This window comes from Schistocerca piceifrons, chromosome 2 (genome assembly GCF_021461385.2).
Source record: "Schistocerca piceifrons isolate TAMUIC-IGC-003096 chromosome 2, iqSchPice1.1, whole genome shotgun sequence".
Taxonomy (NCBI): Eukaryota; Metazoa; Arthropoda; class Insecta; order Orthoptera; family Acrididae; genus Schistocerca; species Schistocerca piceifrons.
The window spans coordinates 508941524-508964547 of NC_060139.1; positions in this window are offsets into that span (position 1 = coordinate 508941524).

The window sequence follows — 23024 nt, forward strand, 5'->3', positions numbered from 1 at the left end:
TTAGACGTTGGACTGAGATTCTCTGCAGTTTGAGATGTTATGTGGTGTTCAGCAAACTTAGAGGAGATGAAATGTAATAATTAAAAGCTAGAACTCGACGATGACTCCACGCTATATTCTGGTTTTCACTCTCTCTTCTATTAATTAAACCTTGAAAATTTGAGCAGTATTAAGAACTGGTTTTGAAAGCCACTTTTTTTCGTGGATGACGATCAAAAAGTTCCCGTTCGAAGCCCGCACAGTCCAGAATCGGTATGCCAATCACGCAAAATCATCGTAAGCATTGAGGCAATCATCCCATCGACGTACCAGGTTGAACGTACTCATGTGGCGAAACACTGTGTTCTGCTGCGTGAAGAAGTCCGTAACTGCCTGCTGCACATCCTCGTCCAACAGGAACGGAGACCCTTGGAAGGTTTCTTTTAAGGCACCAAAGGCGCGCTAATCCAAGGGGAGGGATTAGGACTGTAGGGCGGGTGCTCGAGTGTCTCCCCCGTGAGTTGGCATAATTTCTGCGTTCCGACATTGGCGATATGGGAACGTGCGTTAACATGAAGCATCAGCAACCCTTGGCGCATTATTCCACAATGGCGGTCTTCGACAGATGTGCTGCACCATACACATTCTCCATTCTCCGAAGGATATCTACCGGTGTTTGTCCTTCAGCAGCCAAGAAAAGTATGTCAGCGCGCTGGTTCTGTTTGGACGCATTTGGTAACAATAGTTCACGTTTCCTCATTTACCGCAAGCAGCTCGGAAAGACACTAATGCCACACTAACCCCTTGCCTCCATGTCTGTGTTTATATACGTACCAGCACCGGAGTCGCGCTGCGTTGCTTATACACTGCAGCAACGTCTCAGACCGAAATCTTTTGATCGTCCCTTATACTTAACTCTTCAAACATTCTCAGTCGGGTATATGCTTTTCTCGGAATTAGTTTTACGTCGCCATTCAAGTTTGCGTTGCTTTGGATGATTACTGTTAGATGTTTCAAGGTAGTTAGTGTCACGAGGGATTTGTCGCCAATAATGTAACAGGACAGTAACGTAGGTCTTCGTGTATTAATGTGCGGAACATTTCATGTATTTGCGTTTGCGGTCAACTGACAATTCCTGCACCAATCGTCGTTACCCTGCACGTCTTCATGCGTTTAGTTACAGATTTTTGGGGTCACAACTTTTCCATGTCTATGAATAGCCTCACTGAGCTACCGACGTTATCCACTGGACAATGCATATGTATACACAACCCTACGACGTTTCCTTGGGCTACTCTATAAGTTATTTGTGAATCTATCCGTCTCGTTAAGGTCTACGCTCTGAGCTCCATCTCTCAGAAAACCCTGAATACGCTCATAAATGTAGTCCCATATTCAATAAGACTGCATTTCTTTCGCTAAACGATAGTGCGAAACTGTATCAAATGCTTCCGGAAGTCGAGGAACACTGCGAACAGAGTGAGCTGAGATTCGCACTACCTCTGCTTGCGGAATCTATGTTGATTTTAGTAGAGGAGACTAGCTGCGAACCCGGCGTTGGTTGGTCATGTATTTATTCCAAATCTTCTATTAGTCTGCGTCCTCCTCCCCCCTCTAATTCCATCTCCTTCTCCCTCCTGTCTTTATCCATCTTCTCATTGCTCTCTCTCTGTTCATCTCCTACTCCCTCCTCTCCCTGTTACTCTCCTCCACTTTCCTTTCGCTCTCCACTCCTGAACCAATCATCGTTGCCCAGCAGGTTTTCCGCCTCACCCCTCTCTCTCTCCATCTCCCCCTCTTTATTTTCTATGTCTGTCTCCTCTGTCTGCGTCTGTCTCCTCCTTCCCCATCTTTGTCTCCTCCTTCCCCTTCTCTCTCCACGTTATCATGCTCACCACAATTGCAGACTCGTGGTTCTTACTCCCATTGTATTTCTTTCCATGTCGTAACTAATATGTGAATCAGATTTAACTGAAAATTTTACAGGGGTTTAGGGTGAGCTCTTTATCGGTGACATTGCCCACGTAGATACATGTCAAATATATTCCACGGATATTTGTCATATTTCAGACGTATTTGTACACACACTTCACCTGTATCTCTAACGAATTTCGTCATGCAGTTTCATTTTCACGCAGCTCAGTTTATGACGTATCTACTGAACTACGTACTGTCTGCAAAAAGTGTTGTGAATAGAGCTAATAGTGAAGAAGAAATAAGATAAAACATCATACTTCATGTTGCAGTTTTACTGCAAGAACAACGAATGTAGTAAGCGACAAACTTTTTTCCTTTCACCATCTCGTGGGGGTTGTCAGCGATAATAAAGCTTTCGTAAAAATTTGAAATTATGAGTAAAGTTTGTTGCAAGTCACTAAGTGTTCTAATTCTCAAACACTAGAGTATGGGTTTCCGCACGGCGAGGGATCCACTCCTTTTTCACTCCTACCCGCATCCCTTTGAAAGATAGGTGGTTCTTACCTCCACAGCGAGTTTTCCCAGACAGTAAGGGGTATAAGTACCGAGTAAGGTTGAAATCGGTCCAGTGGTTCATTAGGAGATGTGGAACATACATGCATTTATACATACATGCAGACATACATTGATAAGCTAAAACATAATGACCACTACCCACAGCGATGCTTGATGCTGCCTGGTGATGTCGCGGGCACGTGACGCGGTAACAAAAATATGTAAGCGGAGCAGAGACGGACGTGATAGCACCCTACCGACGATAAGGGCTGCAAATCGGGAAATCCATTGAGATAAGCGACTTTAACAAAGGGTAGATTATTATTACTCACAGCCTGTGAACAAGTATCTGTGAACGGCGAAGCTGGTCGAATGTTCACGTGCTACTGTCGTGAGCACCTACGAAAGGAGGTAGAATGACAGTGAAACTACCACTAGGTGCTAAATGGTTATTGGACGTCCACGATTGTTCACAAAACGTGGGGTTCGTAGGCGTGTCTGCTCGGTAAAGTAGGATAGATGATTATCTGTGACATCTCTGCCGAAAGAGAACAATGCTGGTGCACGCACAAGTGTTTAGGAACACACCGTTCATCGTACATTGTTGAACATGGAGCTCCGCAAGAGACCACCCCTACGTGTTCACATATTGACCCAATGACATCGTCAGTTACGATTGCAGTTGGCGCAGGCCCATCGGAATTCGACCGTCGATCAATAGATACATCACGACTCCTCTGGTGACGAACATTTTTGCTGCACTATGTCGATAGTCGTCTCCATCAACGCCGTCATCGAGGTGAATGGCGGATCGAAACGTGCAGCTCGCCACGGATGCAGGCTAGTGAGAGTCGTATTTTTCTATGGGAGACACTCTCCTGCGCTTGCATGGGACCTGAGGTGGTAAACGGAGACATACCGACAGCTGCGAACCAGTTGCATCGCTTCATGTCTTCCCCAACGGCGATGTCATCTTTCAGAAGTATAACTGTCCGTTGTATCGGAGCCAGAACCGTGCTCAAGCGGTTTGAGGATCATTATAGTGAACTCATGTTGATGTCTTGGCGACCAAATTTGCCTGGTGTAAGTCCTAAGGACCCATCGTTAACGGGCACCAACACTGCGTACGCAAATCGGCCGCCCATTATTTATGCGAATTACGTGACCTAAGCCTAGTAGACACCTAGTGCCACATACCTCCACAAAACTGTGAAATCCCTGATACGCAGAATGAGTGATGTATTTCGTTCCAACGACGACCAAACAAGTTATTAAGCTGGTGGTCATAATGTTTTGACTCATCGGTGTATATGTACATCCATTTATATAACACGTATGGATTCTCGTTCTGCAAAAACGTCGTAATATGTTAGCATAAAACTTGTACCATAATTCTACAACAGACTAAAGTCAGTGTTATAATCCTATAATTATGTGAGTCTGTCCGACATTACTTCGTGAAAATGGGAGTGATACGCACTTGTTCCACTCTCCTGGGACCCTTCTCTGTTCGTCGGATTATCTTCACAGTAACCAACACAGAGGACTCTGGAGCCTGAATTTGACTATATGATTTTTTTTACTTTTCTATTAAGTTTTATGAGTTACAGTTAACACAGTATAATAAAGCGCATGTGAAATATTCGAGTATGAACAGTATTGCCTAATTTTCCATCCATTTCTGGGAATTACATCCTCAGGACAAAATGAATCAAGTCGAAAGTATTTCTGAATGGAATGTGTTTGCATAGATAAAGTATTTTAACTGCAGTTTGAAACCCTTATTTTCTAATAGTGTTTAATTTCTGTGCCATCTTAAGAGCATTATGTTTTGGAAAGCGATGCATATTTTTCCAGTGCTACTTAAGGACGTGTTCATAAGCTGAGGACCGTTTCTTTGTCCTGTATTAATTTCTATTTCTTTTACACAAGCCTGTATTGTGAACCACAAATCTCATGCAGGTGGTTGTGGTGTGATGTCAAAATGAGCATCGTCAAATCGTTCGTTCACGAATTATAAACTGCTATTGCTCTTACTTCTTGCTTTTCGGCTAAAAATATTCCTGATGTCTAAAATGAGTTGCCTAAAAACATCGGAAACAATATTTTTGCGACAACGCGCACTACAGAGGGATAGACAGTAAACATTCAATGATTTTTATGAAAATCAAAGCTCCATCGAAGCACCATACAGATGGATTGAATCACGCAGGACTTTCATATCTGGAACTGACATGTGAATTACAAGACTTAGAGAGCGAGAGTACTTTCAATTGCGTTGTTTGCGCTGTGTGAAGATCATGTCTTGTCAACGTGAAACACGATCAAGTTCTGGAATCTTAACAGGCGTGAATTTTTGGACTCTGAATTAACTCCCTCATTATCAAAATGCAGTTCGTAATGATTGTATTAACACTACAGAGTTGCAGGACGAGGAAGAAGTCGCTGAAAAGTACACAGTAACCTTTAACACCAGGAACGAACTATGAAATGTGATGTCATATTGGGACGACAGATTCCTCACCTACATACTAGTATAAGAGTATAATCAATCAGAGAGTTTGAGAGAGGACTACTCTCCCACCTATTTTTCGTATAGGGAAAATTATTAAAGATTTTGTTACAACATGACGCACCTTGAACAAGACTCTAGAAAGTTAGCGGTCTGAGCAGACGTTAATGGAGCCTGGTAGGACGCTGAATGCTTGAGATATTTTTATGGTTCTAAGCTCATAGAAACGGCATGTTGAAAGCAATTGGGTGCAAGCCCATTCTTAAGTAAATCTTGCCAGGCAGGCTCACAGCCATACAGGGCAGACAGGGCAGCCCCTTGTCGAGACAGGTCTCCAGCAGAACAATTCCACGATACCTGCTGTGGCGCCAGCGGAAACCTGGGCTGGGGGCAACAGTCTGAAGGAATGCCTCTACACAGTGGAGTTGTAAACTGGGCATTGTATGCAGAGCCACACGTAATAAAAATTCACCTGTTTTCATATTCGCCGATAGTGAAAACAGGCCAGTGAACCACTTCGCGGCCGCCTCAGTTGTATAAGAAGAAATCTGGCGTCTGAGAAACAATTGGAGATAGAATCTTTATTACACATCATAGCTAGAACTAACAAGTTCCAAGGCACAGGCGGTGTGGATAAAGATCTTTGAGAGTGAATGTGTTCGCTTGTTGCAGCGGGAAGCGACACAGCTTCGAACAACCATCTCTTCCCCTTCTGCGAAAACTCAAAAAAGGCAGTAGTTGGCGGTTTCTTTTTTTCCAGAGACGTAGGTTTCTTAACTCTTGCCCTGGTTCGACATGAGTTTGTGCTGTCATGTGGGAGGGGAGATTTTGCGCCTCTAGAGCCCTGTGATTGGCTCAAGATAGGGTGAAAGCGGTGTTGTTGGTGCACTTTGTGGGAAAACTTTTTTTTTCTTGAATAATAGGAGTTTATAACTCCACCACTGCTGGTCCCAAGTCTGGGGCCTCATTTCGCAAGTGATGAGGAAGGAGGAGAGGGAGGAGTAACACCTCGTTAAAAAACCTAGGTCCATCTGGCTCCGGATGGTAGCACCCTGTAAGGGCCTCTGCCGAGGGTTACTAGGTGAAACCTGGTCAACGGTCTCAAAGGCGGAAGAGGAAGTTCAGATTCCCAATGGCGGAGAGAGCGGAAGAACTACCTCCAGGACTCACAATCTTGGTTGTATATTTTGTGGCCTTTGGACCACATCCAAAATAACTTTCATCAATCATGTAAGTGTGTGATGTAAACTTTTTTACCCCAGGTGGACGATCCACCGTATGCCAGTACATCAGCAGACATTCGGATTCTGGGGAGTTTGCAACACTGCACAAAGACAAGTCGGAGTGTCTTGGAATCTCATCCAAATTTCAACACAGGCAATCAACGTACGTAGCAACTTTCAATGAAAACTCATTGTTGAAAACCGGAAAATTAAAACATCTAACAGATACACTAAAGAACCACAACGTACTCATAACAGCCATTCAAGAAACACGATACATGGATACAGATACCTTCGATTCCGAAGGTTTTAGGATATACAAAGGGAAAGTGGGACCGAGAGTAATGAAAAATGTACCACATCTTGGGACAGCCTTTATAATCAACAAACAAATCTTGAACTCAATAGTTGGCTTTGATTCCCAATCAGAAAGAATCTCAAGTCTTACATTCACGAGCACAAACAAAATCTGCACAATTATCAATGCACATGCCCCTATAAACGAGGATAACAGGAAAAACAAAGAAAAGGTGGAGGCCTTTTGAAATCATCTACATGACATTATTCAGAGAATTCCAGATAAAAACATCATCATTCTTCTTGGAGTTTTTAATGCACAGATTGATAAAGAAAAAAGATATAAGAAAATAGTTGGAAACTATCCTGCACACAAGAGAACAAACAGAAATGGTGTGAGACTAATAGAACTTTGCGAAGCACACAATTTAATTCTTAAATCCACAGCTTTCAAGAAACTACCACGAAGACAAAAGACATGGGTATCCCCAAATCCTAGCCTTGGGGAATTTCAACTTGATCATGTGGCAATCAAGAAGATTTCTAACAAAGAAATCATGAATGTTAGGGTACTCAGGGGTGCAAACTTGGATTCAGACCACAACTTTTCTAAAATTAAGTTCAAAGTCATCCCAAACAGGAAACGCAGCATGAAACAAATTAAGGGTCGGATGAATAGCACAGAAAAGATATTAAAAATCAGATAAATTCACAAAAGCAACAGAAACCATTCAGACACAAAGCTGGGGGGATATCGAGGAAAACCTCATTACTACAGCTGAACGGATAGCACCTAACAAAAAAAGTAAAAAAAACATGCCTGGTGGTCGCTGGAATGTGATGCCCTCATTGAAACGAGAAAACAGGCATGGCAAAATTGGCAATCACAGAAAACAGAAGAAAGTAGACTGAATTTCATTACAGTTAGAAAACTGGTAGATAAAAATATACAATGGATTAAGAAGACTGATGAAAACAAAACTCTCCTCCAAATTGATGAAGAATTCGCTAAAAACAACAGAAGAAGATTTACAGAACCTTCAAACAAAGGTTATCAAGATACAAAGCACCCACCCTCCAATTTCGAGATGTAAATGGGACTATCGCTCACAACAACACGGAAAACTGCAAAATACTAGCAGGCTACTTTGAGAAACTCTTGAATTGTAAACCCATCCTTGAAAAATTTGAATCCATCCCAAACAACCGTGAGAAGCCGGATTCAGAACCACCGACGACTGAAGAACTACAGAAGGTCATTTCAGAACTTAAAAACAACAAGGCGTCCGGAGAAAATCAAATACTGGCCGAACTACGGAAAAAGGCTGACAAAAATGCAGTTACATCCCTAAAGTGTGTTTTCGATCAAATCTGGAAAGAAGAAGAGATCCCCGAAGAATAGAGATCAGCTCTCATCCACCCTATCCACAAGAAAGGTTTGAAGACAGACCCCAACAATTACAGAGGAATATCACTGCTGGATATAACGTACAAGATTCTTTCTAAAGTCCTTTTGAACAGGGCAGAGCAGCAATTGGATCCGCAAATCGGGGAATACCAGGGAGGTTTTAGAAGGGGTAGATCATGTTCGGAACAAATACTAAACCTCAAAAACATTATGGCATACCAAAAATCAAGGGCAATCTCCTTCATTGATTTCAAAAAAGCATATGATTCGATTGATAGAGAATCTCTGTTATTATTCCTGGAAGAAATGGGTCTGGATAAGAAAACAACTAATATTATAAAAGCGACCCTTACAAATACATTTTCGAAAGTTAAATTTATGGGCGAACTATCGGAACCCTTTGAAATAAAAACGGGAGTGCGACAGGGCGATGGGCTCTCACCGTTGCTGTTCAATTGTGCGCTTGAGAAAGTAGTCAGAGAATGGAACACAAATATTAAGAGTGGTATAAGACTGGGTTGCAAAAGGAAGAACCTTACAGTAAATTGCATTGCTTTTGCAGATGATATGGCCCTGTTTGCTGAAACAATGGAAGAAGCACGGGAGCAAATCCTTGAACTAAAGAAACAAGCAGCTAAAATTGGTCTTCACATCTCCTTTGAAAAAACTAAGATACTGACAAACATCTAGCACTCATGTAAATACCTCAAAGTTCAAGAACAGAAGATTGAAATAGTAAAAGAATTCAAATATCTCGGAGAATGGATTAGTTGGAATGCTGGGGAAAGCAAAGTAATGGAATCCAGAAAAAATAAACTTGAATTGGCCTTCCAATTAACAAAAAATACATACCACAAAAAATCCCTTTCATGGGGGTCCAAAACTACACATTACAAGACAGTGATTAAGCCAGAAGCACTGTATGCAGCAGAAACACTTAACATGAATTTCAAAGGCCAAATGGAGAAACTTGAGCTAAAGGAAAGAAAAATTTTAAGAAAAATCATTGGGTCAAAATTTCAAGACAATAAGATTATATACATCAAAAATGAAACTCTCTACAAGAAAATTGAAAAACTTTCAGATTCTATGCGAAAAAGGAGAATAAATTATTATGGTCATCTTCTCAGAAGGAATTCCAACAGATTAACTAAACAAATCTTTGACTTCTTCCGTAACCGAAAAACGAAGCCCAACTGGTTTAAAGAAACTGAGAAAGACCTAGTGGAATTAAAGATTTCAGAAAATTCACTTATTGATCGAACTGCTAAATTAATTACTAAAGATGAAAACATAAGGCTCCAAGGCAAATCCACACAAAAGTCCAAACCCTTCATCTCGGAAGAAGAGAGGAGAAGAAGATCAGAAAGAATCAAGAAATACTGGGCCCTAAGAAAAGAACAACGCACAAAGAAATGATTGATCCAGCGTACCCCAAAGAGGGTGAAACGAAAGAAGAAGAAGAAGAAGTAAGAGTTTATAACCTTTTTTTTAATTAATAAATATCTGTTCTCCAATGTTTGCAAACATTATTAACTAATGGACGATTTAAGCTTCAAAACTGTTATTGTGCCAATTTATTAAGGGAGTGAAGACAAAAAGCTGAGTGTATGTGCACTAGATATGAGTATATAGTGAATGTAGGACATCTGAATTGATGGCAAATAATAATTTAACGCATTAAAACATGTAAAATGGCCACCTACTAAAAGGAAAAATAAGTGACGGTACTATTAAGTGTAAAATCGAGAAGCAATGTATGAATAAACGTGTTTTTCATTGATAGTCACCAATTCGTAATCCAAGACATAGAACTTATAATACGGATTAAATTAGGTACGACCTAGGTATTTAGTAATTCCCTGATTTAAAAAAAAGTTGTTATCATTTCAGGAGACTATTACCCAAAAAGGGAAATTATAATATATGTATACTAAAACACCTACAAATTTTTAATATTTCATTTGCGGCATTTCGTACAATGTAGACGCACGTAATAAACAAAATAAATAACCATGAAAATTGGTCGTTGAACGATGAGAAGGAAGAAAAATACAGGAAATAACATAAATGAAATTTTAGAAGCGAGTTTGGTGCTTATTTAAGTAAATGGCGCTGAAGGAAGGAAGGAAGGTAAGACGGAAGGAAGGAAGTAACGGTGATTGGGTTAACGTTCCGACGATATAGAGGACATTAGAGAGAGAACAAAAGCTCAGAGTGTTTCAAGGATTGGACAGGAAGTGCTCTGTCAAAGGAATCAGCCCGGTATTTGTTTGGAGCGATTTAGGTAAATTACGGAAAACCTAAAGAAAAATATCCGAGTGGGGATTTAAACCGTCGTCCTCCCGAGTGCCAGTCGAGTGTGCTAACTACTGCACCACGTCTATCGGTAAGTGATACTGAATCATGATGGAAAATCAACAAGGATAATTAACTAGAACATAAGTGACTCAGGATGACAGATGTGACAATAGTTCGAGAGATCACAAAATTCGAGATCCCAACGCAAGCGCAGAGACAAAAGTGCGCAAACTGTAGGGAAAAAAAACTTTAGGAAATAAAATGATGTAATATTCGAATCGTACTTTTGTTGATCTTTCGAATATTGACGATTATTGTGAAAGAGATTTTTCAGTTTTCTCTTGTTTTGGAAAGGCAACTGGCCTGTCGAATATCAGTCCATTCGGTGATATTTACTCAGGTTATTTACAGATTGAACCACGATTTGTTATGCTCGAGATTTTAATGAGGAGCACCGTATTTCCAATTTTAGTGACACCATGCTGGCCATAAAAGTGTATGATTTAATTATGTTTTTAATAGAATGTGTGTACTAAAATACTGCTATTTTTCTGTCTGTTTCATGTCGCAGGGAAGAGATCCTGGCAGGCTATCGGTAGTGCGGGTCACTAATCACAAGAGCACCGACAGTCCGCGACGGCGAACAAATTGGGTCGTCATCGTCAGCATACCCTGTGTTTATTATTGTAAAGTTGATGCTTAAAATGAATTTACGTAAATGTCTATTAACTACGTCTATGAGTAGCGTAGTAATTGTGCCAAAGAGCTATACATAAGTTATTGAAACTGGACTTACTTCCACATAATGTTTAAAAGTCAATGATTGATGCAGTGATGTCACGGAGCAATGAACACTGCTCTGAAATTATTAGTGAGCCAGAAAATTTTGAAATATGATACACAGTGGAACCTATACTGGAAGTGTTACTGATTTGTAAAGGAACATCAAAATTAAAGTTCTGTATAGTTACAAAAAGGAAAACAACTCTTTTTAAAGTGGCTGAATTTGAACAATACAGCGAAATAGTTTCATTTTATCGCTTGAATGTAAATTTGACATTGGTGGTCATTCGCAAGTAAACAATACGACTATGCGAACTTTACTCCTAGCTCCAGAAGCTGTAAAGGTAGCTTATTAACTGTTTCAGATGGGAGATGGATGTGACAGGTTAGTGGATATAAGAATTTTAAAGAGTAAAATATCTTGTATTCTCATCGAAGATATTAAATGACAACTAAGAAGAAAACAGCAGAGCTGTTAAAGAGTATCGCTGGCCGACCGAATTTTATCGATGCGATGTGTCATTGTTTTAGTGAAATCGAAAAGCATTTTTATACAACGACACGGATATGTTTGAAATTTAAATACAGTCCTCAACTAACAGACTAAATGATATAAGCAGGAATTGGAATACGTTTTCTATTAAGGGAGAGAAAAATCAGTTAAGAAGAAATTTTCGTATGAGGTGTGATCCTACCGATTAACACGGTCATTTATATTAACGAAATTGGACATTTGAAGAATATTAATTAGTTTTTAATACAACAAAAGAAAGAGTACAGCGTCTTATCACATCCAGAACACACCAGCTTGGTTCTGTGAGTATTAGAGAGGCATTTAGTTATTATCCATGTTGTATCATGACAGATAGTACGCAACCGATGGAGGATGGCATCACGGCTAGTATCGAGACGGGACATCTCAGACTGTTTTCCATCTTCCGTTCAAAAATCAAATGTAATGATTTGAACTTTTGTTAACGCTGCATATGTTGAACTTTGTGATATTTCGGTACTGTGCTGTTACTGTCGAGATACAACTTCGTTTGTGACGCGTTTATTGCAGAAATGTGCAGAATTATATCGAGGAAGTACATATGCAAACACCAAATGCAAGCCAACGGAATCATTTACTCAGCGTCCATCATTCTGATCGAGACACATGGACTGAGCGAATCTGAGGCTTAAAGATAAAGCTTAAGAGTTAGAATATTAGAGAGGAGTGTCATAGTTTTACATCTTCAAATTTTTTATTTCTAATGTAAATATGTTCCACTTTTTCACGATCTCCAATTGGAAGAGTGATAGCAATTTACTGTGACTCTGACAATTGCTACATTTGCAATAGGCCAACTAATGTGGCAAATATAACCAATGCAGAGGAACTAAAGAGACGTACAATACTCACGTATCGACTTTCACTGATGGCCCGCATCGTTTTTTCAGTACTATATTGTTACTTCATGACTTACCTGATTCAAATTGTAATAATTATCAGAATCGCGGTGTATTACAGTCTCTCTCTCCCCCCCCCCCCCCCCTCTCTCTCTCTCTCTCTCTCTCTCTCTCTCTCACACACACACACACACACACACACACACACACACACACACAGACACACATTAATGCTATTACTCTAACAGCGTAGGGTGACACAAGTAAACTTGAGTTCATATTCAAAATTGTACATATTTGATCCTCGCTACAAAGTCTGAACGAAAGGCTGACGTCGAGAGAAGGAAATAAAATAGATTAATCCTTTAGAATTTCATATAGAGAAGTGTACAGTACATTGAACGCAAAAATGAATCAAAAATATCACCGAAGCTCCAACGCTTGCTCTGCAGCAGGTCCTGTTCTTTGTAAGCAGATAAACCTCGTAATTGCGTCATAAATGCATCATAAACGCTCTGAACTGCAGCGATAGCCTGTGCCAGTTATGAGCCGTTAGACGTAACTTTCATGCACAGAATGTTATAACAGCGAGAAAGAATCTTACATGGCTAAATCGCCATATGAATAAAACTCATCCATCATAACGGAATTAACATAAACAGTGACAACAAACGCATCCGCAAGCACAAACATGTTCGCTCTGTTGGTAAATATTCAAACACTGCTGTTGACAAAATGTAAACAAGATGCTGAAATAAATGAGGGTCATGTTTGTATTGGTCGTCACGCGTGTTCAGTACCAATTTATTCTGCCGAATCTACTGACAGATAACCATGGCGCCGGCATACAACGGCGCAAATGAGCGTTCGTAAATAACGCCACGACAGAATTAATAATGTTGTCATTCTTTGCCGAGTGTAGCGACGGAAACTGAGATCTAAAGATGAATTTTCAAAGTGAATAAAAATGGATTTTGGAGCGTCTGTAACTTTTTTTCTGTTCTGGGCTTACAAATGTCCTTTTCCTTGTAGGTGCACATTGTTACGTTCGTTATTAATCATTAAGTACATAGACGGATTATCGAAGGTGGGACTATAACTTCTAACTTTAAGATAGATAACGACGACTGTGCCTTTTGCATACAAAGAATTATCGAAACCTGAAATGGAAATAAATGGCTCTATTCTAAATGCCACGTAATATGCATATTGTAGCCTCATATCACGCGACGGCAAAAAGTAACTAAGAAAGTACAGAAAAGTTATTGTGGAATATAATTTTTACGAACATTAATGCTAGTAAAACTCAATTCGTGGCGTTCTTCCACTATAGTACTAAAATGGAAATTCGAATGTCGTTAATACTGAACAAGTCAAACAAGTTTAGTACTTAGCAGCATAAGTACATTATGTGTAAACTCACTAATAGGATTCTAATGCCACACAGAGAAAGCGAGATAATATTTTACGTAAATGAGTTTCTAGTCAAATGCAACGTGTAGCGCTAGCTAGCTTGTGAGAAAGGAGACAGTCGGTCAGAACACCACTCAGTCTAAGTGTGAATTCTAGTTGGGTACCTCCTGTCTAGTTCCTGACCTTCATCTCGTAGACACAAGGCCCAAAAAAGACGAAAACATGTACAATATAGATTAAACAGGCGGGGTCAGGGATTTTCTCTGCCTCGTGATGGCTGGGTGTTGTGTGCTGTCCTTAGGTGAGTTAGGTTTAAGTAGTTCTAAGTTCTAGGGGACTGATGACCATAGATGTTAAGTCCCATAGTGCTCAGAGCCATTTGAACCATTTGATTAAACAGCCCGCGGTCATGGCAGCAGAAAGGTCGGGTTCTTCATTTCACGTTGACTCTATGATGAAAGGACGAACAGCAACAAATCACCAACTTCACGTCAAAAGGATTATTACGCAGTAATAAGTTGTACTGTCGGTGGAATACAACTCGCCGAGTGCATTACGTAACACGTGAATGCTGTGATTTTGGGGTATTCTTTAGCATTGTTCACTATTACCACATTAGTTGACCGATTGTAAACGTAACTGCCAGAATCAAAGTAAGTTACTATAACTCTTTCAGTTGGCGGACTCACGAGAGTGAAGTCCATTACTTGAATTCGGAATAAAGAATTTACAGACATGATAGTAAAAACCGGGAATACCATTCCATTAATCTTTTTTGCTAAGGTGGAAAATGGTTAAGGATTACATCTGCTTCACACTTGTTCTTGGAGCAAGGTGGTGGATGTTGAATAAAGCATTGGAAGACACACGTTCTCGTTAAAATTATGCGGATTTCTGGAAACATTACATGCTGAATGAAGAAGTAACCTGACATGGCAGAGTACAGACACAACTACTTTTAACACACGAATATATTACCACTTTCAGTGCGAGAGTGGAACATATTTTTTAAATTCGAAATGATTTCTCCTAAATCCCTCCCTAATTACAAGCACTCAACGGTTCAAATGGCTCTGTGCACTATGGGACTGAACATTTGAGGTCATCAGTCCCCTAGACTTAGACCTACTTAAACCTAACCAACCTAAGGACATCACACACATTCATGCCCAAGGCAAGATTCGAACCTGCGACCGTAGCAGCAGCGCGGTTCCGGACTGAAAACACTCAACGCTTATAACGGCAATGTTAACTGCACGCTCATGTTTGCTTGGATTTGGTGTAGTAGGGAAGACTTCCTGGATCCTTTTCTCGTGACGGTGTGGCAGTGGTTTGCGACGCTATTATCTAGATACTATTCGTCAAGTCCCACATACTCGTTTGTTATGTAGCTGACGTTCTGTTAGAAGCTTCTTTCCACAGAAAAAATATATAATTCCATTAGAAAAAAAACGAAGTCAGTGTCGTAATTCATTGACTACAAACGGTAAAAATCATTTATCAACGTCAGGAAATTCGCCATATTGTTCGCTCTTCCATATATTATTTATTCACTCTGAATATATCTGGGGTGGCCTGTCTTAGCTACCTCAGCCTGTATGATACTTCCTCGTATCTCACAAGGGAATAGTGGAACCTACCCAGAAATATTTCATAAATCAAGAAAACATCGAAAGAAATGCAGTGTCAAAATTTTAGCTAATGGTGCACACTGGAAGTATTTTTTTAAAATATTGACGATACTCATTTTTGCCACTTGAAGTCACCTCGTAATACACTATGGCCTATATATTCTTCTTGCATGTAACATAATGTACATCGAAACCCTCTACATAGGTTCCTAATGCACGAATCGTCGAATAAGCAGATGCAGCCGAGAAAAGAATGTAGCTCTGCGTAGCGCAAAGTCCAAAGTTCACACACACAAATCTCAAGCACTTTTTGTGTTATCAGTCTTCTGACTAGTTTGAGGCGGCTCGCCATGAATTTCTCTCCTGTGCCAATCTTTTCATCTCAGAGTAGCATTTACAACCTACGTCCTCAATTATTTGCTGGATTTATTCCTACCTCTACGGTTTTCACCCTCTTCAGCTTGTTCTAGTACTCTGGAAGTTATCAAATTTCCTATCATCCTGTCCCTTGTTCTTGTCGATGTTTCTCATAGACTCCTTTCCCTGCTGTTTCTGCCGATAATCTCATTTCCTACGAAATCAGTCCACCTAATTATCTACATTCTTCTGTAGCACCGCATCTCAGAAGCTTCGATTCTCTTTTGCTCTAGTTTTGCCCTCTATCCATGTTTCAGTAACATACAATTCTGTGTCCCAAACGCTCATTCTCAGAAATTTCTTCCTCACGTTACAACATGTGTTTGACACTAGTAGATCCTCTACGCCAGGAATGCCCTTTTTGCCAGCGTAGTCTGCTTTTTATGTCCTCCATCCTCTGTCCGTACTGGGCTATTTTGCTACTTACGTAGCAGAATTCCTTAACTTCGTCTACTTCGTGATCCTGAAATCTAATGTTAAGTTTCATACTGTTCTCAATTCTGATACTTCTCATTACCCTCGTCTCTCTTCGATTTTCTCTCAGTCCTTATTCTGTACCCATTAGAGAGTTCATTTATTCAACAGATAGTGCGATTTTTAAGTACTTAAACAATAACGAAAAGTCTCAAATCATCATTTTTTGAATAACTTGCAGTTCTTGCCGACATCCAGTCTGCTGCACATGTAATTGTTACTCAAGTGACTAGCGTAGGAAAGAAAATCAAGGTAGTGTATGATGTTACATTACAGAAAACTTCCATTAATCGGGACCTTAATTTGTTGACATTAAATATTTTATGAGAATTCCTTTTTGAATAATATATATTTTAATGACACAGTTCCTTGTTTATTCCATGTAGTCGTCTCAAAAATGTGAGGTACCGATTGTGTGAGAAAAACTAACGTTTTCCTTACATCCGATAAAAGAAATATTAATGCATACAGGCACTTGACAGTAATTAATAGATTTATTTAGCTGGAACCAAAATAGAGTAAGAAATGGTTGTTTACTGTGCTGCGTACTGCACATATTTGATGAAATTCATAAAACACGATAACGCAAACTGACAATGCAGAAATCACTGAAGTGTAAAAATACTGTTCCACTGAAAGACTTGTAATGACAAAGAACTATCGGAAATTATCTTGTACAACAGTTTCCTGAGAAATACTTTAGACTGTTGAAAACTGTCATGTAATTAGTTCTGAGTGGAATCCGAAATATATTAACAGTCTCTCCGTCGTCCTCTTGAGGACAGTGGGGTGGTTATATCCATCCCAAGAGTCCAACAAAAGCAATGTATCAGTTTCTGAAAATGGTAATAAGACGCTTGAGACGTAACACTGAAAATAATTCTCTCACATTTTTGCCAGATTTTGCTAACTCGATTTCAAGATTTTTTGAAGTAAACCGTTCTTTGTTTAATTTTTGGTCCGATTTTGCCTTGATGTTCCTGAATACAGATATAAGGCTGCGGAAACAGTAATCCGGTGGTATTTACCATTGACATTGTTCTATACGAATGTGTCATAGCACTCATCGACTGCAAAGCAAATTGGTCTTTTTTTCACTCGAAATGATAAATAGTTTGCTCACAGTTATTACACGAAACCCTTTTGGCTTTATAAACAGTATGTGAGGGGATGGCAATAACCTTCGCCTTCACAGCAGCTACGAATGTCTCTACGGTACTAACTATTAACGACATCTCTTCTACGCGTTTATTGAGTTAAATTTCATAAATTTGTGACTTCCTTTTACGAATAATTTTCTGAAGCTGTTTAACGTGGTCAAAGAATCCAGTTTCGTACATGTCTTTTGGAACTCTTACTTCTCCGTTGGCAACGGTGCACTGACTCTCACGAGTAGTTACAAATCTTTTCGATAATTTTTCTTTCATACTTTTGTGAGCTTCATTTTGGCACATATTACGTATTTCGTGTAAATCTTTTTTTCCATTTATACAATTCATGCTCAGATTTTGCAAAAAGAACCCGATTTTGCATGCTGCTCAAGTTTTTCTCCTTTCTTCGCTTAAGCAAAACATTTAGTGCCTTTTCTTTGTCGTTGAAAATCATTGCTATTTATGTTTTCTTTGGGCTTGGAAGGTGCTGCTTGTTTGTTCTGGACTTTAACTGGCACAACAATCATAATTCGAATCACAATTTACAGAATCGTCCAATATATTTCCTATTTCTTCTAATGTTTCCGCAATTTATAATGAAATGCCGATGTCATTCGGAGGAATATCCAAGACATTAACTAATAAACAACACTCATCTAGGTGTTCAGGAGAATTAAGTGATTTCGATTGCTTACCGTGTTCTTCATATTTCTTCTTTGCCAGGTTGAAGATATTAATTGGATTCCAAATTGCTGTGGACCTCTGGAATATACACAAAGACGGATGTTATTAGCAAGCATGCCCGAAGAAATGACAGAGAAAATTAATTGAGTTTTAACTCCATTATCAACATTTAGCGATACTACAAGGGCAACTCTAATTATTATAGATATTAAATAAGCTGCGAATTCGAGCGATAAGTAACTGAACAGTTGTGTCATGGGAAGTACCAACGGGAACTGAAATTTGCTTTACAAATTATGATCGCATTGTGCCATTTCATCTGTTTACTGATGTGCAGTTAAGGAAGGATACGTGCACCCCGTATTGCACAAGTGCTGTCTGCTACAGCTATGGCATGGGTGTACATTTCTCCACTTGCCTTGTGAGCAACGAATTTAGCAATTTTGACCATTTTAAAAAATTACTTGCGGCGTTTCTTAGTAACGAAAATTTTTATATTGTGTTTTTTTCTGTGTATTCGTATGGTATACAAAAATTTTAGGCAGGTTTCGACATGTCAGACTGGACTGTTTCCTTACCGGTACAGTATATTGCACTAATACTTATGGATCTGATACCAACCATTTTTTGTTATATACAGTTCAAATGTTCATGTAATTGTGCCATGATAGTTATCTATGAATTCCCCGTGGCTAATTGTTATCAATGAAGGGAATTATACTTGTGTGCATTTCGTCTTTCACATAGTAGAAATATGGCATGCCTCAAAAGATCAGTTTAACAAGGATCAGGGAAAACATCCTATATGTGTCTTCAGCAACAAACTTGGACCATTCCTGTTCACTCAGTTTGTACAGTTACGAAAGTTTGTTGGAGAGCTAAAATCTGAAAGCTGAAACTTTGATGATGAATAAAGTATGTGTGTGTTTGGGGGGGGGGATGTGGGAGGGGGGGGGGAGTTAAGGGTTCCATATTACTTCACTGTTGAATATGATGGTGACATATAAATAGATGATATGGACAAAGAAGTGCCAGAAAACTGACCAAGGTAATTGCAGACAACCCAAATTAGAATGCCCGGACGGGATTTTGATCCCCTCTCATACTGAGTTCATGTCGGATGTGAACAGAAACAATGGTGTTTTGAAAGATTTAACTGCAACATTTCGATCTTTTTAGATGATTCACTCTCTTCTCTTACTTCAAAAAAGAGTGAAATATGCGTGTTACGTGTGATAAATCAGACTTAGGAAATACATATTAATACACTATCTGATCAAAAGTATCCAGACACCTATAAATGGGCATTAATATGGATGTGCCAACATTTCGTCGTATTTCAGCGACCTGTCTGGACGTCCAGAGGAATTGCAGCCCATTCTTCCTCAAGAGCTGAAACCAGAGAAAGTGGTGCTGTTGGGCACTGGGATATGGAGCAAGGTCGATGTTCTGGACTCCAAGCAGACAAGTCCTTTTCAGGAATGTTACTTTCCACAAACCGTTGACTCACAGATGCCGCTTTGTGACAGCAACTGGGTAGACAGTATGCCAAGGAGTAGAGCAGCGCAGTCGAGGTCGTCTGCCAGCTCTTTAAGCTGGGGGGGGGGGGGGGGGGCAGCTGGCTGCAGGCGGCAGTGACCCACATAACAACAGCAGGGCAGCTGGTCGACATGATGTCATCGCGCTATGTGAATGGAGGCAGGTGCAGACAAACCTCGGTGCGCCACGAGTTGTCAAAGGGCGGTGCACTGGCAGCAAGCGACTACTTTCGCCGCTGCTTCAGGCTTCCAAGGTGCCGTGGGACCTACTGATGGATGGAAGGGGCAGTGCTGCTGAGCACTGCGTGGAGGAACTTACGTCTCTGGAGACAAGGCACGAGGCAGATAGCCTGTGTTTGAAGGAAGAGGATGCCGAGTTAACTAACAACACTAAAAGTGTATGGCAACAGAGAGCCAAGGGGAACTTTTTTCTGTTGACTACTGAAAAACGTTTGCCAACAGCCAAGTTCCCTGCTCTCACTGTGCGTACACATTGGGTGGCAATGTTTGGTTGGTGGCCATGTGCAGGTAGGCTGACTAGCGTCCAGGAGTTGATGTAACTATCAGTGGCACATGTAACATCTGATGGCCGGCAATAAAGCAGAGTACGGGCCCTTGATAGGTAGAAAGCGGATGAGACATCTGAAGGATTCTGCGAATTTCGTGGGACAGGGAAGGAGCGCCCAGGTGTCCAGACTCTGCTACAAAACGTATTTGTGAAGGCACGAGGCTTTTAGCGAGTTCATTGCTGTTCTTCGGAAAGTTCAAAATGTATGCAACAGGGGAGATAATGAACTTTTTATGGGAGGCTGTGGTTCCATCCAAGTCATGATTTTAGCAAAGACATGTCCGCCCGTGGTAGCTGAGTGGTCAGCATGACAGGATGTCAATCCTAAGGGCTAGGGTTCGATTCCTGGCTGGGTCAGAGAGTTTCTCCGCTCAGGGACTGGGTGATGTGTTGTCTTAATCATCATCATTTGATTCCATCAATGCGTCAAATCGAAAGACTTGCACCTGGCGAACAGTCGATCCGATGGGAGGCCCTAGGCACACGACATTTACATTAGCAACGTCATGGCGTAAACGCATGGGAAAGAGAGCATGAGAATGAATCTTCTTCCCTATTCTCCCAATTAATTTTTGAAGTCGCTGGTTGGTCAAATCTGTGTATGCAGAGCAGGGAGGCACTCTCCCAGCTTCGAATGCCGAACTCCAGCTCGTGATTGGCTTGTGCTAAAGTGGGTGCAGTCTAAGCATGCTAATGTGCTATGCTACCGAGCTGCGGAGGAAAGCTGTGGAGAAAGAGAAGGGGACTTTTGTACTGTCGCTTTGCTATTAAAGAATGGCAGATATTTACCTAAACAGTGAGACTTGTGTCCTTTTCTAGGTTGCACACAACGAGTTATGTATGGGTGTACTTATTTGTTTTGAGTCAGCCGTGTAAATGTTTGACATATTCCGTCATACATAGTCGTGTGAGGGAGTGAAATTCGTTTGGCAGACCAGGAAACGGGTCCACACGCACACTGGACCCACGGGGTTTCAGAGGCTCCTAGGGAAGAATCTGCGTTCCGAATCAGCCGAACGCGAGACCGCGTATTTGCTTATTTCCAGGCGCGCGCAGTTACTAACAGATTGCCGCTGTCCGTGACTGCAGTCGGCGAGCACCTCGTGCTGCGCTGCCCTCACCTGCAGAAGGGCAAAGTATTCCCTGCTATGGCGTAGGGCTGCAATATATGCTTCTCAGCACCCTGTCCTTTGGAACCATATTTTTCTTTATGTAATAGTAGAGTATAGATTCTTGATAGTAGCATAGTTTTTAGGTCATACCACAGATTCACATTTATGAAGACAGATAAAGCGATTAGTTCTGGTTAGTGTGGTGTGTTTATCCCCAGCTGATCACTTTGTTAACCGTACACCGCATACTGTTGAAAGCGTTAGTCAGATTTAAATGTTTGGGGGGTTTATTTAGCCATTTTTTGTCATATGATATTAAGAATGAATAAATCAATTATCAACTCCTACCAGTGCTCTGATGTACATCACCTTTGTCATTTTATTAAAGTTCTGGTTGCAACTGAAGGAACTGGAAGCTTACAAAAGTGTGCCAAATACCGGTTGTAGTGATTATTTTATTAACTGTCGTCTGACTCGTGTGTGCATATGTGGAATACCACCACCACTCCCCTCAAGTTGAATGTCTGAAAATCCCAGTCAAGGATCTGGACACCACACCTAAAGCGTTGTCTGACCCCGTGACACTTAATTTAAGATCCGGCATTAAGCACAAATTGCTTCTGGCCCTATTTGTAATAACGCATCCGACTTACATAAATTTTAGCACTTCTTAATAACGCATTTGACTTACATGAATTTAAATGGAGTACTTCATCACAATCCATCTGACTTATGTGACTTCAAATTGGTACTTCCTTCAAGCGGAATTCATATCATACAAATATCAGGGATGAATGGTGCTACTACTTGAAACAAGATATTACGTTCAATCAATACCATTTATTCTCGCTACATAAAATTAGCCGCCCGGAGTGGTCGCGTGGTTAGAGGCACCATGTGATGGAGTGGGCGGCGACTCCCGCCGGAGGTTCGAGTCCTCCCTCTGACATGGATGTGTGTACTGTTCTAAGCATAAGGTAGTTTAGGTAGTGTGTAAGTCTAGGGACTTACGACCTCAGCAGTTTGGTCCCTTAGGTATTCGGACACATTTGAATATTTGAACATAAAAATTGGTATTGAACGTAACTTCAACAACTGGTGATCTTATTAAACATGAACCATCAGCTCCATTAGAAAAACAAGAATGAATGTAATTGATTTAATTGGCGTGCGTTTCGATACGGAAAAGGAAGAAATAGAAAGGAACAGATTTCCTACTTCTCGTTCAAGAGACAAATTTTTCTTCCTGAGTAACAACGAATGTGCGTTACAGATGTTAACGTAATTGTTCACGCCTTGAAGAGAAAAGAAGAACTGTTGACCCGAAAGTCTTGCCACCTGACTTCCTTACCCTGCCAGAGCTGAACGGTACTTCAGCATAGCGAGTGACTGCACTGCGGCGCCGTGGCCGTGGCGACTGTCGCTGAACGGCGTGAGTCCTGCACATTGGGTCTGTGCTCACGGACTCATCTGGCGGTGGTTGAAGCACGACTAAACTCAGCCCACGCTGAAATAATTTTCCGAGAAAATCGTATCAAAACGTAATTTTAAAAAAAGTTAAGGAGGACGACTGTATGCATCCAGAGCAAAAGCAAATCCTATCTTTAAACTTGTGCAAAGTTTAATACAAAGTGAAGAAAAACTTCTAACGGAATAGTAAACTATATTA